The sequence below is a fragment of the Pezoporus occidentalis genome, unplaced genomic scaffold (assembly GCF_034315485.1).
Source record: "Pezoporus occidentalis ecotype Australia unplaced genomic scaffold, CSIRO_AGI_Poc_V1 ctg3, whole genome shotgun sequence".
NCBI lineage: Eukaryota > Metazoa > Chordata > Aves > Psittaciformes > Psittacidae > Pezoporus > Pezoporus occidentalis.
The window spans coordinates 3,085,786-3,103,539 of record NW_026914940.1 but is presented as its reverse complement, the minus strand read 5'-3'; the positions used below and the strand labels follow the sequence as shown (position 1 = coordinate 3,103,539).

General features: G+C 46.3%; 1 protein-coding gene and 1 long non-coding RNA gene across 3 annotated transcripts in view; one reads left to right on the top strand and one right to left on the bottom strand.

Annotated features, from left to right (window-relative positions):
* The window catches only part of PTK2 (protein tyrosine kinase 2), a 200,993-nt gene extending 199,675 nt beyond the window's left edge, over positions 1–1,318 (bottom strand). For both annotated transcript variants that reach the window (XM_062626924.1, XM_062626925.1), the window contains exon 1: positions 1,184–1,318. The gene's annotated coding sequence lies outside the window, so the exon portion shown is untranslated. The remainder of the gene's footprint in view (positions 1–1,183) is intronic.
* An 8,529-nt stretch (positions 1,319–9,847) lies between these two features.
* On the top strand, positions 9,848–17,483 carry LOC134167829 (uncharacterized). The gene is made up of 4 exons (XR_009966297.1): positions 9,848–9,930; positions 12,058–12,123; positions 12,305–12,479; positions 14,851–17,483. It is a non-coding gene; the product is annotated as an uncharacterized LOC134167829 (long non-coding RNA).
* Positions 17,484–17,754: the final 271 nt, after the last annotated feature.

Here is a 17,754-nt window from a genome sequence, read left to right as displayed (position 1 = left end):
TTCCAGAGGTAACAAAAAAGGAGCCGGGTGGAGAAAGGAAGTGGTGGAATTTTGGACATGGGCACCCTCAGTAAGATAACAAACTGTTCCAAATAACTATGTAACAGTTAATATTTTCTGGCCCAAATCCAGTTACGCTCTTGACCTTACCCAGGTTTAACAGAAGCAGAAATGATAAAGGCAGATTAGCTCTGAGGAATGTGGGGCTTTTCCAGTTAACACGGGAAAGGGAAAGAAAGCATATTAAAGAACCAAATGAGTCTGACTGTTTTAAGGGACACTGCAATACCACGCCACTTCTAAGCTACCATTTCCATTAAATACTTCAACATGGATCCCCAAGTGTTCCTCCTTTCGAGTGAACTTTTTGTTCACCCCATTTACTACAGCACTGCTACTATCCTACTCAAAGCGCCAAAATCTGAGCTGCTGACTGATGCTGCAGAGTGCCAGGGCCTACGGGATACACTTGAATGAGAGTGACTGCAAGTCAGCTAACACAGAAACAATACAGAGAACTGTCTTCCAGCCAGGAAAAATAAAGGGAAATCACAGAGAAAGATTACCCCCTGTTCCAGAAGAGCATCCTCCGAGTAAAGTAAATTTGGGAAGAGAATGGATGTGAAAACTGGCAATATGCAGCACATGGCTCAAAATTAGTCCCAGGGATTAAGGGGAAAGATACTCTGCTCCAGCTGCAGAGGTACGATCCTCACTACGCTCCAAAATCGGGTTTACAACCGGAAAGGAAAATATATCGGATTTCTTCAAGAAGTGCAAAGGCTCCTCTGTGTGACCCAACCTCCGTGGGCCCATCAGCAGCCACGCTGGGAACACTTGCTCCGGGTTAAACCGTCTTCTGTGAGCACAGAGCTACTATGGGCCACACAATCCCACTCTCCAGCGAGCCCAGTAACAGAACAAACCCCGCTAAACAGAAACCTAAACCCACACACACAAACCCCTAAATGCCAAAACCACCCAACACACAGGGAAAGAATAAACCTCAGCACTTCCCCCGCGCCTCTATGAGGCCACCACGGATTCAGCAGCGCCTGGGGACAGGCAGAGGCAACGGCAGGCAGCCCGGCTCCGGAGCGAGCGGACACCCCCCTCCGTCTCCGTCTCCTCCTCCCTTCCCGTTCCCTTTGTTTACCCTACGGACCGTCCCGCTCCGCCTCACCGAGCCGCCTCAAGGCGCATCCGGCCGGACCGACCGGCGCGGCCGAGCCTCCGGGGCGGGCGGGGAGCGAGGGAGCGGCGGGGCTCGCCTCCGGGCCCGGCGGTGCAGCGCTGCTCTGCCCGCAGCCTCCTCTTCTCCCGTTCCCTTCCCACCCTGCCCGTCCCCGCAGCACCGCCCAGCGAGGCGCCGCTGGGGAGAGGGAGGGAGGCAAGGACGGGGGGAAGCGGCTCTGCCAGGACCTCAGCCCACACCCCCGGAGTCCTCCGCTCGCACCTCAGCCGCGGGCACCGTCCGTGTGCGGACACACGGGCGAGGGGCCCCGCTGCCCACCGCAGCCCCTCCCGAGGGATACAGCCGTAACGGGCGGCTCGTCCCCTGAGGAGACGAGAGACAGGGAAGGAGAACCCGCTCCCCGCCGACCCCTGGCCCCCTCCCCGTTATGTAAGTTGGTGCCGCCGCGCACCCCGCGCCCCTCCCGCCTCTCCCTCAGCACTCACCGCGCCGCGGGCAGCCGCCTCCGGCCGGCGGAGGGGCTGTGGCGAAGGGGCGGGGAAGCGGCGGACCCGTCCCGCCGGCGGAGGGGGGCACTGAGGCGGCCGCGCTGCCGCTGGGTGCGCGCGGGCAGTCCCTGTGCGTGCGCTCCGTGCCCGCCCGCCCGCCCGGCCCGGCCACCCCAGGCCGCTCCCCGCCCTCCCGGCGCGCTGCACCATGGGATGCGCGGCTGCCCTCTCCGCTCGCTCCCCACACTAACATGGCTGCGGGCGGGGGGGGGGGGGTCACGCTGCCGCCCCTCGCACCGGGGGGCACCGCCCCGCCCCGCGCAGGCGCGGAGAGCTCGCCTCAGGTGCTGCGGGCGCGGGTGGTGTCGGGGAGCGCACCGTGTGTGAGCGTCCTCAAGGGGTTCTGCCATGGCTCGCGCACTCCCTGAGGCAGTGCAAAGCCTGAAGGGCCGGTGGAAGTGGGGGTAGCTCGGGAGGAGGCGAGGGTGAACCCCTGGTCCTCTGGTTTTCAGAGCGGCTCTGCAGCCCCGTCCTCGGTGTCTCCATTGGAGGCGTGAAAACGCCTCAGGCAAACTCGCTGTGAGGCCTTTTCTGGGAGCTCTGACCTTGCTTCGTTTCCAGTAGCACAGTTCATAGAATCACAAAATGGGTTGGGTTGGAAGGGACCTTAAAGCTCATCCAGTTCCAACCCCTGACATGAGCAGGGACACCTTCCATTAGCGCAGCTTGCTCCAAGCCCCATCTAACCTGGCCTTGGTGTTGATGTTGTTACCATCTGCCTACTACCTAATCTCAATTCCCCTTCTGGCAGGTTAAAGCCATTCCCCTTGGCCTGTCCCTCCGGCCCTTGTCCCAAGCCCTCTCCAGGTTTCCTGCAGCCCCTTTAGGCACTGGAGCTGCTCTCAGGTCTCCCCTTCAGGAGCCTTCTCTTCTCCAGGCTGACCCAGCCCAGCTCTCTCAGCCTGGCTCCAGAGCGGAGCTGCTCCAGCCCTCGCAGCATCTCCATGGCCTCCTCTGGCCTCGCTCCAACAGCTCCATGTCCCTCATGTGTTGGGCTTTAAACTCAAAGAGGGGAGACTGAGATGAGCTCTTAGGCAGAAGCTCTTCCCTGTGAGGGTGCTGAGGCGCTGGCACAGGGTGCCCAGAGAAGCTGTGGCTGCCCCATCCCTGGCAGTGTTCAAGGCCAGGTTGGACACAGGGGCTTGGAGCAAGCTGCTCTAGTGGAAGTTGTCCCTGCTATGGTGCTATGATTCATCTGAGCAAACATGGGTAGTTGACTTTCAGGTAAGACAACTCATGCTCGTTTATCACTTTTCCAGGCACTATAGGGAAACTCAAGGGAGACAAACCTAGACTGTACATGCAATTTTTCAGGTGAATCCCACCTGAAATGCCCCAAGCCCCTATAGAAGCCAGTCCATCAGGTGAGCTCTGAACATGAAACAAATGCGTTGAGCACCATATAATAAGTTCAAAGGAAGGAAAGAAAGAAGGAAGGAAGGAGGGAAGGAAGATCAGTAAAGAGGGTGTTCACAGTAACACACATGAAAAATTGGATGCTCCTGAGGGCTGGGATAGTAAAACTGGAAGGAAATGCATGAGTAAAACAGGAGTATATTTTCTGATTAATATACAGGGAAGGAGCAGTATAAATACTGGAAAGAGCAAATGAAAGAGAAAATGGAGCTTCATAAATGTGTATGATACGGTTGTTAGCAATAGCAGGGAATTGCTCTAAATGACCCTTCCCAGCATTTGATCCCCAGTATTAATCATTTCTCCTTTGTCTCAGCCTCCATCCAAAGATGTCAAAGTGCTCTACCCTCCTAGCAAACTAGTGGAGAAGATCCCTGGGTTTCACACTGGAAAGATAAGACAGTGTTGCAGTTGCCAAATTCACACATTATTCACTGTATGAACAGACCAAGAAGGCAAATTGCTCCTCTCCACAGCTATATCCTACACATACAGGATAGCAGCGATACCTGCTTTATCCTATCCCTCTGCAGCTCAGGCTCACACAGACTGCTAACTTAAGACTCATGTTCTGTCTGATCATATTCTCATGTTTGTCCCTAATACTTGAGCTGCTGCTTCTGCTGTCCCCTCCCCCTGCAGAGGCACCAGCATTCAAGTAGACCCCGGTACCACACAGAGACCTACCCAAATGGGGCACCCACAGGAGCAGCACTGGATACATGAGCCAGCTTCAGTGTGCGCTCGCAGCCCAGAAAGCCAACAATATCCTGGGCTGCATCCAAAGGAGCCTGACCAGCAGGTCAAAGGAGGTGATCCTGCCCCTCTACTCTGCTCTAATGAGGCCTCACCTGGAGTATTGTGTGCAGTTCTGGTGTCCTCAACGTAAAAAGGACATGGAACTGTTGGAACAAGTCTAGAGGAGGCCATGAGGATGAGCAGGGACTGGAGCACCTCCTGTATGAAAATAGGCTGAGAAAGTTGGGGCTGTTCAGCCTGGAGAAGAGAAGGCTGCGTGGAGACCTCAGAGCAGCCTTCCAGTGTCTGAAGGGGGCCTATAGGGATGTTGGGGAGGGACTCTTCATTAGAGACTGTAGTGATAGGACAAGGGGTAACAGGTTAAAACTTAAACAGGGGAAGCTCAGGTTAGATATAAGGAGGAAGTTCTTTACTGTGAGGGTGGTGAGACACGAGAATGGGTTGCCCAGGGAGGTTGTGAATGCTCCATTGCTGGCAGTGTTCAAGGCCAGGTTGGACAGAGCCTTGGGTGACATGGTTTAGTGTGAGGTGTCCTTGCCCATGGCAGGGTGTTGGAACTGGGTGATCTTAAGGTCCTTTCCAACCCTAACTATTCTATGATTCTATTGATTTTATGTACAGCTTTAATAAACATTCTTCCTTTAGGTATCTTTCCAAATGTCTTTGCTTTACTAAATAAGTACTATCCCTGCGTTTTTATAACTTTATCCTCTGTAGGTTCTCTGGGCAACATCATTCTACCCATTTTCTTCATTTTACAGGTGGAAAAAAATGAAGAGGTGCGTGGGTGATTTATGGAGGAGACAGAGTAAAGCTGGAGCAGTGGTAAAACTGTGAATCTGAACCTTCTATTTCTGCTCAATCTTTTAATAGTTACCCTCTTTCATATGGAAAAGGAGTTCTTTGGAGCTTTCCCATTGGTTTTAATGGGATGAAGGCAAGCCCAAAATAAAAGATCAAGTTGATTGTTTGTGGCAATTTCAGTTTCTGTGATGATTTTTATCTTGGTTTCTTGTTGGTTTCTTTCATCAGCAAAATGCTTGTAAAAACACACTGATTTTGGTGAAACACTTGCTAGGCAATCTTCCTTATGTTACAGAATGTAATTTTTAGTCAAATGCAGAGGAAATTCCATCAAACCTGAGGATCCAGGCTCTCAGCTGGCAGAGGAGCTGTGCTCACATCCAGTGACTGAGAAGTTACGGGATAGTTTCAGCAGAAGCTCATGGGACATGAGCAGGATGATAGTCATGGCTCCTGCATGGACTACAAGGAAACCAAATTCAAATCACCATTTTCCCCCTCCATCTTCAGGCCCTCATCCAAATTATTTGCCTGTGAGAGATGTGCTTCCAGAAGCTTCCTTCCTATTGAGGGGACAATGAATTCCTCTCTGGTTACCCCTATTTTCTCAGTTGACAACAGGAGATCCCAGGTAATTCACCTAAATCTTTACATAGCTAACCCTTTATAAGCTGAGACTTACACCTTTGCCTTTGAAGATGCTTCTTTTCTTCTGATTCTTGAGATCTTACAGAAAAGTAAAATGATTTTCTTGCCCTGTGTGCACAGAGGTTGTTGGTAGGTAGGAAAAAGTCCCCTTATAATTTATTATCAGATGATTAACATTGAGGCAAGACATTCAGTTCAATGCTAATGGTGTTATTTGTCCAGTCCATGCCATTATCTCATTTAATTTACAGTGATTATTAAACCTGTGCTGCATTGGAATAAACAAAAAGGTAGGAAACTTCATTACAGTGCAGCATGTATTGTCTTTCCTTTTATTAAGCAATGGAGCCGGGGATAATGGCTCTTAAGAGAACTAGTTCTTTCCAGTGGTTTTGCAGTGAGGCATTCCAGCTTTTCTGCAGGATGGTAAATATTCATTAAAGCAACCAGAGAGAGCAGGCTTGTGAGAGGCAGGTAGCTCTGAACTGCAGGGCTGCTTCAAGCTGTGATGATGAAATGCAGGGGGATTTGGAGAAAAAAAGGAGAAAATGGCAAGATGTTAAATATTTCACAAAATACACAGTAACGTTCATCAGAAAAAGAACGTTACTCCTTTTAAATCCTCTAAATCAACCTCAGATGAAGAAGTCTTCAACTGCATACATGAGTCTACATAGAGCTGGCACTGGTGAAGGGAAAGTATATAGTGAATACCTAATTTATAAGTAGGTAGAAATAAAACAACAATGCCTGTATCATCAGTTACAATCTGCTGCTGTCCTGCTGCTGCAGATTGTTCCTATGGGAGAGTTCTCATGTTTAAGCAGTAGAGCCAGTGGCATGAGTAACCCTGAGGGATCAGGTCCTATGTTAACAGTGCATAATGCCACCCAGATGGAGCATTACAGCAGTCAGGGGCACAGTGGGATGTGAAGCCTCATGGTTAGAGGGTACAGACTTGACCAAATAAAGACACAAAAATGTTAATAATGTGAATGTGCACATCATAGAATCATAGAATGGTTTGGGTTAGAAGGAACCTTACAGCTCATCCAGTTCCAACCTCTGCCACGTGCAGGGACACCTTCCACTAGAGCAGCTTGCTCCAAGCCCCTGTGTCCAGCCTGGCCTTGAACACTGCCAGGGATGGGGCAGCCACAGCTTCTCTGGGCACCCTGTGCCAGTGCCTCAGCACCCTCACAAGGACAACTTCTGCCTAAATTCTAATCTAAATCTCCCACAATCACCAACCCACGATCCTTTAGTTAACCTGGTATTGAAAAAAACTAATTTTTTTTTTCCTACTTTGTCCATACACTGCTCTGGTTCTTTGTCATCCATCAGATCGAGTCAGCTTTTTGCAGGAGGTGTGACATTAGCATCATCACGCTGTTCCCTGTCAAATCCCTCCCCAGATCCCTTCAGCTGCTTTGGTGAGCTCACACTTGCGCTGTAGAGCCCCTTGATGTGTAAAATGTATGAGGTGTTTTGATCAAAGGAGTTCTTGTACTTCATGCAAATTTCAACACATTCATAGCAGGCAGATGTGAATGTATAGATCTAATCCTCCTCATCTCCACTGGGCCCCTGGGACATCGGTCCAGCCAGCAAGGGCAGGGGGGATTGGTGAAGAATAACTTCTTTGTTTCATTTTAAGACTGTATTAAGCTTTATCCATGTACAGTAACGTTAATGTGCTGAACACCTACCTTTAGACAGGTTACAGTGACCACATTTGGTGAAAATGGTCTTTTTCCTTTCACCTTTTTTCAACATCTGAGCAAATGGCAGGAAATCTTCCTGCAGTCCTTCAGCCACTTCAAATGGCATTTTAGATGTCAGAGAATAAGGTTCTGTAGATTTCTTTTCAAACACAGAACCGAATACATTAAGTAAGGAGACTGTTTTTTGTGGGTAGTAGTGGCCATTGCTGACTAATCCTATTTGCAATGAATGATTTTGAACGTCTGTGAATATTGTATCTTCCAGTGTTTTATTTTCCAGTCTCTGTTTATTCAACTCTAGTATCTATGAATTTGTTATCAACCTAAGTTTTATTTCTAGGTAGAAGGAGTTCTGATGAGACAGGGTGACCAGTCATCTTGGAATCTGTCCCGGAATCATGAAGACTTTGACACTACTATGATTCAGATTTTAGAAGTAGGATACAGGACTAGTACTTGTTCCATGTGCCTTTCCTCTGAGTTATAGGGTTCTCCTCACCTTCCTTAAAATTGTGGCCTTGGAAATGCACTCTTTCTCTCCTAACAACAGAATGGGAGATAGGGGCTCTAACTGCCAGGTCACTGGGTTTGAGAGCTGTGTTGAGCTGTGGGTACATAGTGAAGAGGACATGTTCTAGCACTTATTTCAGGGGTGGAGTGGATCTTCCCCTCCTGCATCCTGTCTCAGAGGCAATCCTCTTGCATTACATTTTCCCCATGTTATTAAAGAGTTACTCTAAATTACAGGCAAGATACTGCTGACTTGTATGAATTCATTGTACGATGGCTGCATTGAGAGTCCCTGCTGCCTACATGAAGTCATTACTGGGAACCACTGGATGAGTGACCTCATAAATTTAAGTCAGCCAGGAGGGAGAAGGCTTCTGTCATTCCTCTCATTTGTTCATCCTGTGCTGCTTTGGAAGCTGGAATAAAGCTCAAGTAAAAGAGGATTATGATTTTCTTGAGTTCAGGTCCTTGCTCTTCAGTTGCCTAATGAACAGTTGTATTCTCATTTAGGACTCTGCAGAGAAAGGGTTCCACTCTTGTACACAGTGTTTGAAGAGAGCCTCTGCAGTGGGTGAAATATAGAGCTCATTCTCATAGCAGATACATTTAAAAGACAATGATGCACTGGAAAATACTTTCTTTGTGGAACTGTTGAACTCATGAATATCCTATTCTTTATCCCTTGGCTGACATTCATTGGTGCATATACATTTGCAGTATAGAAAATGAGAGATTTTCTGTATTGTCTTCTTTACCATGTTACACACACAGTTCTGCTCACTACTTTTCTCAGTACAGGCACAACTTTGTGTCCTTTGGAGGTGTTCTGTGAAGTGCCTTTGTTTCTGACTACCTCAAAATCACATTTGAGTTTATGAACTTTGTAGGAAGAACACTGCACACAAAAAAAGGTAAGAGGAAGACCTGGGATTTGACTTAAATCAGTGTGTTTTGCTTTGCAGGACTGAGCTGAATATGGCACAAGTTCATACTTTGCAATAACCTCTGCGGAATAGACCACATTCCTTAACAATTGTATTCTTATATATCCTCGTGTTGTCTGCCATTCCACTTTGATGTAGGAAGCAATGAAAACAAATATTTCTCTTGGGTTCCTTTATTCTAAAAACAATTGCTATAACAGAAAGGTGCAGCCAGATGCATTTCAGTTTGCACAGAGATTATTGTTTGGTGTGGCCATCTAATATCCTTGCCTCCAAGTCACCATTAGCTATAGAAAAGTGACTTGACAGCAGCTGAGTCATCTAGAACACAGCTTTTAATCAGAATTTGTTCTTGGAAATGTTGCTCTCTTCCCCAAAAGAAAACTGCAATAGTTCTAATTTTCATTGAATCAGTTTTAAATGTATGAATGTTCTGCTTTATAACAGAATTATTGCATTGAAGAAAGGCTGCTTCAGGAACAGCAAAAAGGAGTATACCAAATTACAGATTCTCCTTCTAAAAGAGTCAAACATTCCTTTCTTATGGATGTCTGCCTCTAGAAAGCTATCTGGCTGCTTTGCTATGCAGGAAGGGGAAAGCCTTATAAATCAGAGGGGGATTATTTCTTCTTATTTAGTTAGAAACACATATTTTTGTACATTGCAATATCAGCTTTGTAAGAATATTACTTTTCAGCATAATACGTATACAGGATATTTAACTGTCAGATAGCTTCAAAGTTAGCAGAAGCAGTGCAGCATTAGTCTGTTGTTCCCTGCTATGAACTTGTGCTGGGTTCAGCAGTAGCAGTTATTTTTGTCCTTCTTAGTACCTGGTGCAGTGCTGTGGTTTTGACTTTCAGCCTGGGAACAGCGCTGATAGCACCGATGTTTTTAGTTGCTGCTCAGTAATGTTTACTCTGACCAAGGACTTTGTGAGTCTCATGCTCTGCCAGGGAGGAGGGGAAGCCGGGAGGAAGCAGAGACAGGACACCTGACCCAAACTAACCAGAGGGGTATTCCATACCACAACACATCATGGCCAGGATGTAGAACTGGGGGCAGTTACCCAGAAGGGCTCGGGTTGGGCTGGGTATCGGTCGGCTGGTGGTGAGCGGTTGTATTCTCTTCCCTTGTTATTTTCTTTAACATTATTATTATTATTGGTGGTAGCAGCAGTGGTTTGTGTTACACGTTAGTTACTGGACTGTTCTTATCTCAACCCATGGGAATTACATTCTTTTGATTCTCGTCCCCATCCCTCCAGGAGTGGGGGGGGAGAAAAGGGGGGATTATAGATTATAAAGCAATGGGAAGATATGGGGAGGTACAGCTAGAACAGGTTCAGAAGAGGTTGAAGCTGCCTGAACAGTGAAGGCAAAGTGTGTGAGCCTGGCTTTTTTCTCCTTCTTCATACAGTTCTTGTTTTCCCAACACTCATATCTGAATCTTAGGAAAAACTCCTCCACTTTCAGTGAAGGACTGGGGTTGTGTGGAACAGAGAAGCAAAGATTTCCTTAATGTTGCTTGATCAGTTCCTGCTTTAGACTTCTACCTTTTAACCTATTTATGTTAAGCTGGATACATTCTGAGCTGCTTTGCTTCTTTACCAGGCAGGTGCAACAAGGGTAGAGATTTTTCAAGCTGCTGTTAGTTACACCAATGCTTCTTTCACTATGATTTAAATTAGATTAATGCAGCCAAAATGTACTAAAAATAGCTAATAAATATGTAATAAGTATGTAATAAAAAGCACTGTAAAGATATTCAACTCTTCAAAAGCAAATTCTTGTCTGGAGAGGTACATTTTGTTTGCCCTTTAAGTAAGGAGGGAGCCCTGCAGTTTGTCCAAAACCCAAAACTCACAGATGTTGATATCAGGAATAGAAATAATGTCCTTTACTTCAAACCTGGTGCCAAGGAAAATATTCTTATCTGCAGCTAATATTGTTATCCTGAAGTTCACATTGAAATCATACGTAAATATTCTGGGAAACACATGATATTTAGGGAATATTTGTGTATTTTGCCATTATTATGATTTAGTAAGGGAAAAAAGGCTTCTTGAGCATATCCAGCTATTCCAGTGACTTGGAAGCAGCTGCAGAGCCACCAGCTTAAGTGCCTGGGTAGGCAAACAAAGAGCTGTGTGCTGCTTGCAGCACTTCCTCCAGATATTAGAATCTGGGCAGCTTGGCCCATGTACCTCCTACCCTCCCTACAGCACGAGACCATTTGTAGGCTTCAGTTTTATTTTATAGGGTTATCTGTATACTTGGAAGAGTGTCAGTCTCAGGTGATCTTCATCGTGTATCAGAAGTGAGAGCTGAAGAATAATGAGAAGCTTTCTGGTATGCTGAAAAGCAATTGGTTTTGTTAAGGACCAGGCTATACCAAATGCCACAATATTATATGCTTTGTGCACACATACGTGTTCAACTCTGGACCCCCAATATAAGAGGGACGTGGAGCTGTTGGAGCGAGTGCAGAGGAGGCCACAGAGATGCTGCAAGGGCTGGAGCAGCTCTGCTCTGGAGCCAGGCTGAGAGAGCTGGGCTGGGTCAGCCTGGAGAAGAGAAGGCTCCTGGAGGGGAGACCTGAGAGCAGCTCCAGTGCCTAAAGGGGCTACAAGAAACATGGAGAGGGGCTTTGGACAAGGGCCTGTAGGGACAGGCCAAGGGGAATGGCTTTAACCTGCCAGAGGGGAGACTGAGATGAGCTCTTAGGCAGAAGCTCTTCCCTGTGAGGGTGCTGAGGCGCTGGCACAGGGTGCCCAGAGAAGCTGTGGCTGCCCCATCCCTGGCAGTGTTCAAGGCCAGGCTGGACACAGGGGCTTGGAGCAAGCTGCTCTAGTGGAAGTTGTACCTGCCCATGGCAGGGGTTGGAACTGGAGGAGCTTTAAGGTCCCTTCCAACCCAAAACATTTTGTGATTCTATAGTTTGCAGCTGTAGTTTTAATATGGATAGATCCAGCCCCTGCACCACTTTTAGTCACTCTGCCTGGGTAGTGCTCCACAGGAAACTTGAAAAAAGAACTGAAAAGAACAAATTCAATAGCAATAGTTGTGTTATTTTTAAGCTACTGCCTTGAACAATGTCCCTTCAGTAAATATAATACAAATGCTAAACTATTGACCACAAGAACTGAGGTTTAGAGCCCATCAAGCTTCTGTTGTCTTTCTTACTCTGCAGCTGCAGTGTCAAGTATTGAAAATCCCGGAAAGTCACCTGTGGAATATTTGATGTCCCTAAATACAGGCCCGGTGGTGTGTATTTTTAGGTACATACATCAACAATCCTTCATTATTTTGTCTTTTCACTCAAAATTAAAGTATTTGTCTTGAATTTCAAGAGGCACTCTCGATATATTCATTCATGAGCTAAAATAAACGGAAGGGAGCCCACAGAGGAAGAGATTACTATAGGAGAATGGTTTTTTACTGCTGTTAAACTGGCCAAATATTTGCAGCTTTGCAATGATTCATCCTTTTTCCTCTCTTGTTCAGCAGGATTTTGGAAGAACAGACTGAGGAAGGAGCTAATGATACTCCAAAAGAGGATCAAGTCCTTCTTTGGTGATTAATTTTATCTGAACCAAATCCTTTGTTGCCATAATGTGGCCACAGAAGTGAACAGAACCTCCCATGCTCACCCCAAGGGAGGAGCAAGCTCTTTATTTCACATATTTTATCCATATTTATTATTTCTTTTAAAATAAATGCTACTATTTAACATTCATTATTGTCTTTATGAAAGGAAATGCTTAAGCCTGGGGATCTATCCTGAGACAAGATAGTTTGGGACCATCCTGTCAAGAGAGAGGTTGGGACCAAGAGGAAGCTCTTGAGTCATCACTGTGGTGCTCTGCTATCACCAGCTATCTTGTGGCATAAACCTTATCCTGAATTGGTCAAATTTAATAACAAACCAGGTAACTTCTCTGTCCTACTCAAGGGTGTGTAGTCAGCGTGTATAGTAAACCAGTCATGAGTGAGAAACCATCTCTCAGTCTCCACCCCACGTTTTCCTGTGCTGTGATTTGTGTTTGCCTTTTCCCCTAGGTTGTACCTCAGGCTAAACAGTTCTTTCCCTTCCCATCTCCTCTTCTGTATCTGTAAGCAGCAGCCAGTTCTCTTCTTTCCCTTTAAGATGCCTCTGCCCTATTAAATAACTTCCCACTCACTTTGGGCTCTTCTCCCTTAAGCACCACAATGCAAAAACATCAGTTCAGTCCCAGCTGTGTCTTTGGGAGTCGTTCAGGTAGTGCCCTCTGAAATAAGAACTAGCTGCAGTGCTTGGGTTTGTTCACTTCAAAGACCCCTCCAGGGGATTGCACAAGCAATTCTACAGGTTTATCTCCCTTTGTCCTATACATGCTCCAACACCATCAAAAAATCGATTCAGTTAGGCCTGAACATATGAAAGAGTCTAGCAGATAGCTTTACATAGGACGAAAGCTTTATGGAAACAGGCATCAAGGATGGAGATGGGAAGCATCACCACTTCAGTGCTTACTAATTGCTGCCTGCATTACAGTTGCAACAGGCTGGCATTTTAAAGCTCCCTTCTCTGAAGAGCTGACGGATAGTGGGATGGATGTGTCATTTTTTGGTGATTAATTTATCTGAACCAAATCCTTTGTTGCCATAATGTGGCCACAAAAGTGAGCAGAACTTCCTGTGCTCACCCCAAGTGACCTTGAGTGAGGTGTTTTATGTGTTTTATGCCTGGTGTGCCTGCAGATGGGAATTCTTCTTACCTTCCCAAGGCTACTATCAGTTTAGCTAAACCTGTACCTATCAAGTGCTTTGAGCTCTTTAGAGGAAACATCACACAAGCGCAGGTATTATTTAAACACACAGGTAGAAGCCATGGATAAAAGTCTTTCTGGAAGGGACTCTCATGGTCTCATGTGAGCAGTGTTTGTCCTCAGCACATTCTGGACACAAAGGTCTGAATGTGTTTTTCTGTTAGATCTAAAGAGGTGTCTCAGCAGTGAGAATACTCCTTTATTTTTTTAGAAACCAGTGCTTCTATTGAACTCTGAGTCAGAGTCGCTCTGCTATAGGGGTATCTCTACTATAGTTGGCAGTGTACCCATTCCAGCAGTCATTTCTGTGCACATATTCTGATCACGGAGTAGTTCAGCCTGAAAACCTTGTTTTAGCTTCAGTGTTCCAGGAGCTTCCCATTTTGGCATGCAAGTCATGTTCCTGGAAGCAGAAGCACCAGCTTATACCTCAGTCCCTAGAGGCAGAAAAGAGGAATGTATAGCTTCAACACCTGCAGTCAAATTGCTGTGCCATTAGAGGCAAGGTGCACACTTGGCCTATAGGTAAAGTAAACACCAGAGAGTTAAAAAACTTTGCATAATGTCTTTAACATATATATATATATATATTTATGTCTCCTGTGAAGACAGGCTGAGAGAGCTGGGCTGGGTCAGCCTGGAGAAGAGAAGGCTCTTGAAGGGGAGACCTTAGAGCAGCTCCAGTGCCTAAGGGGGCTACAAGAAACCTGGAGAGGGGCTTTGGACAAGGGCCTGTAGGGACAGGCCAAGGGGAATGGCTTTAACCTGCCAGAGGGGAGATTGAGACGAGCTCTTAGGCAGAAGCTCTTCCCTGTGAGGGTGCTGAGGTGCTGGCACAGGGTGCCCAGAGAAGCTGTGGCTGCCCCATCCCTGGCAATGTTCAAGTCCAGGTTGGACACAGGGGCTTGGAGCAAGCTGCTCTAGTGGAAGGTGTTCCTGCCCATGGCAGGGGTTGGAACTGGATGAGCTTTAAGGTTCCTTCCAACACAAACCAGTTTGTGATTCTAATATATGTTTTATGTTTTGGACAGCCCTGGGGTAGTCAGGCAGTTGGACTAGATGATCATTGTAGGTTCCTTTCAACTGAAACACTCCTATCCTATCCTATCCTATCCTATCCTATCCTATCCTATCCTATCCTATCCTATCCTATCCTATCCAAAAAAGAAATCCAAAAGCCCAAGTTATGAGAGAAAAGTATAAATCCATACCCCTTGCTACCGTCCATCTCTTCCCATTTGTTATATTCCCTTTACTGTTTATATTAACAATAAAGGGAGAATAAAAACTTCTGCAGGGTGCCTTGGACATCTTTGCTTCCCCAGCGGTACATTACCTGTCTGCTGGAGGCACTCAAAAGAGATAACAGGAGAAAATCATAACTTCCATCTCAGACGGGTGATTATAGAAATGATCACAGCAATGGGTACACAGTATTTCATCTGTCCACTGCCAGCTATAGTGGAGATAACCCCTTCTTCTCTAACTACAGGTGATGGATGACCCTTCTTGGCAGACCCAGCAAAACCCATCCTGCCTTGAGGTCCTATAGAGTAATGGATCATAATGAGTAGATAATTAAGTCTGATAAAAAACTTAAGAAGGTGAAAACATATTTCCCTGTGGCTGATCCTTGATTTTATGTGATCTTGAAAAGCCTTTTTCCTTCATCCCTTCTTACAGAAGATCACAAATAGCTTTGTCTCCCCTGCAGGGACCTGAACATACTAAAAGGTCAGTGCTAGATCAAAACAAATATGCTTTAAAAAAGAAGTATTTCCCTCAGTTCCCCATCATGCCATATTATATCTGCAATGGAACCAATGCACAATTTACCTGCATGGTTTATCATTTATCTCAGCAGACTGAAAGCAGTCATTCTGCTCCCATCGAGTCACTTGTTCTCGCTAGTTGAATGCTCACTGAAGCAGTCACAGTGCCAAAGCTTGCAAGGAAATATTCAGACACTAATTAACTTCTTCATTCTGTGTGTGGGCATGGGCTGTGTTTCCTCTGGAGCACAATTGGTGTTCAAGATACTTGTTTGGGGTTTCAGGGTGTTTGCACACAGTGTATGGCTCCCTGTGTCTGTTGGTATGTGTGTGGGACACTGCTGGCTCTATTTGCCCGCAGCTGATCCTGCATGACATTCCCCTTGGAACACACAAGTTTTCCAATATGGAAGTTTAAAAACCAGCCCCTTCTCCCATTTTATTTCAGTTGCTAGATAAAAGGCAGCAAATCTCATGGCTACTCCATCAAGCCATCCCAATAAATGCTTGTGTGGCTGTAGGGTGGGAGGGGAGATTGATTTCAGCATCTGTCCAACACACGTTCAGCCTGGGGCATTACCCTCTCCAGAGGTTTTCCTTTTTGATTTTCCTGATAAACAGATCTGCCTGGTGTTACTGCTGATGCTGATAGGATCTTCTCAGGGAGGTAGTTTAGCATGTGGATAGAATTGACATTAGAGGTTACTAAAGTGGTTTGTGTTTCCGTGCTCAGCTTCTCCTTTACAAGTCACCTCTGCTGCGGCACATAAGGAATGGCTGGAAGAACAATATTGAGACTCCACACTGGAACTCCATATAAAATGTGTCCAGGCTGTGTGTTTCTGCACGTGGCATGAGAAGCCTTCATAGGAAGAAGGTTCTTGATGAAAAATTCAGCCCTCAAAGCATTAAGAAACACCGGCATTATGAAGAGCTTTTAAAATGGCTTGGTTTGAATGACTGTGGAAATGGCTTTAATAATAATCCAGTTTGTAAGGTAGCCTTTTGTTGTGGTTTAAACCTGGTTGAAACCACGACACCCTTTCTACTCTGAAGCTGCCTGGATGGAGCAGGGGTGAGACAAGCCTTGTGCACACCCATTTGTAGCTGTTTCTTCTCATCATTAAAGGCCAGGGCTCTTCCAAGGGAAGAAACAGGCCACTGCTTTGTAGCTAGAAATCACAGAGAAGCCGCTCATGCACAGTCCAGGTGGGAACTGCTGTCACCAGCCTTCAGGTGCGCTACTCTTATTCCTTAGTAAAAAAGATGTAGGTTCTTTAAGGATAAGAAGACTGTGGGAGGCAGTTAATGCTGCAGACAGAGCTGGAAGGGATGAGTCCCACCCTGTGGGACTAAACCTTGTTTCCAGCCCCAGGAAATGCTGAGGCACCATTGAAGGACTTGTTGATTCCAGCCTGCCTGACCCGGAGGCTGGAGGCCTATAAGAATAGATGAAATCAGCCCAGCTGGTGTTATCTGCTTCGTGTATTCCCCTCAGAGCAAGAGCAAGGTGCTGCATGGACCCTCCCATTCCGCTGCTGCAACAACACACAGGCTCCTACAGAGATTTCTGCTCACCCAGATGTTTCAAAGTACAGATGTGTCCTTTTACAGGGGAAAACCCCCATCCAACACTTTTAAATCAGTTCTCCCTTGGATTTGCTTATCTCTGTGTGATTTGGCATAACACTTCCAAAAGAACCACCTATGTAACAGATTTGAGCAATGATAAGGGTAAAGCTGAGCATTAACCTTTAATGTTTTTTCCCCTTGTTATGTTGCACTTATTAGCGCAGTTATACTCCCTGTGTGTTGAGAGAGCAGGAAATTACACAGTAAATGTCAGCAGAAGCTGACGTTTAGGCTTTTATTATCACTTGACAAAGCCATGTAAATCCCATTAGCGCTAAGAGGAGTTGTATGTGTCTGCTGGGGGTAGGGCGGGGGGAACGAGACCATTTGCTCTCAAGTGCATGTAACTAATTAAAAATTTAAGAGCATATAGTACATAATTGTATGGGGCTGTAGGTTAATGCTGCTGAATGAACACTGCCAGAGCTGAAATGCTTACACAGAACAAGGGAAGCTCTGGCTGGCTCTGCGCAGAGAATAGTCTCTGTCTGTGAATAGTCCTGGTGTTCACTCTCTCTGTTGCTGGGGAAATGGCTATATCGCTGGCTGTGACCTTGGTCAGGAGCTGCAGGCCACAAAACAATGCAGGGAAAGGCAAAAGGACAAGATCTGGCACCTCCAGGCTGGTTTCACATCCTCTGCTGTACTGATTTCTGGCAGTGCTTTACTTGCCAATGCAAGCAGCAGGCAATGTCTTTATCCCCACCTTGCTCACTGTAGGATACCCTGTCACAAGCATCAGAGAAGCTCAGGTTTAGGGCAGGCAGCTCTCCTGGGAGCAGGGCAGTGCCAGCATCCTCTCATTGCCTGTTGATGCCTAGCCTCCAGAGTGGTTTAAGAAGTGTGTGCCTGCAGGAAGGGTGTCACCTTCCTATAAGAAAGAAGCCACCAGCCACTGCTATGATCCTGGGCTTGCTAATCTGGAGTAGAAACCACAAATCCGTACCTTCTGCTTCCTATATAATTGTGTTTTATTTCACAGGACTGTCTTA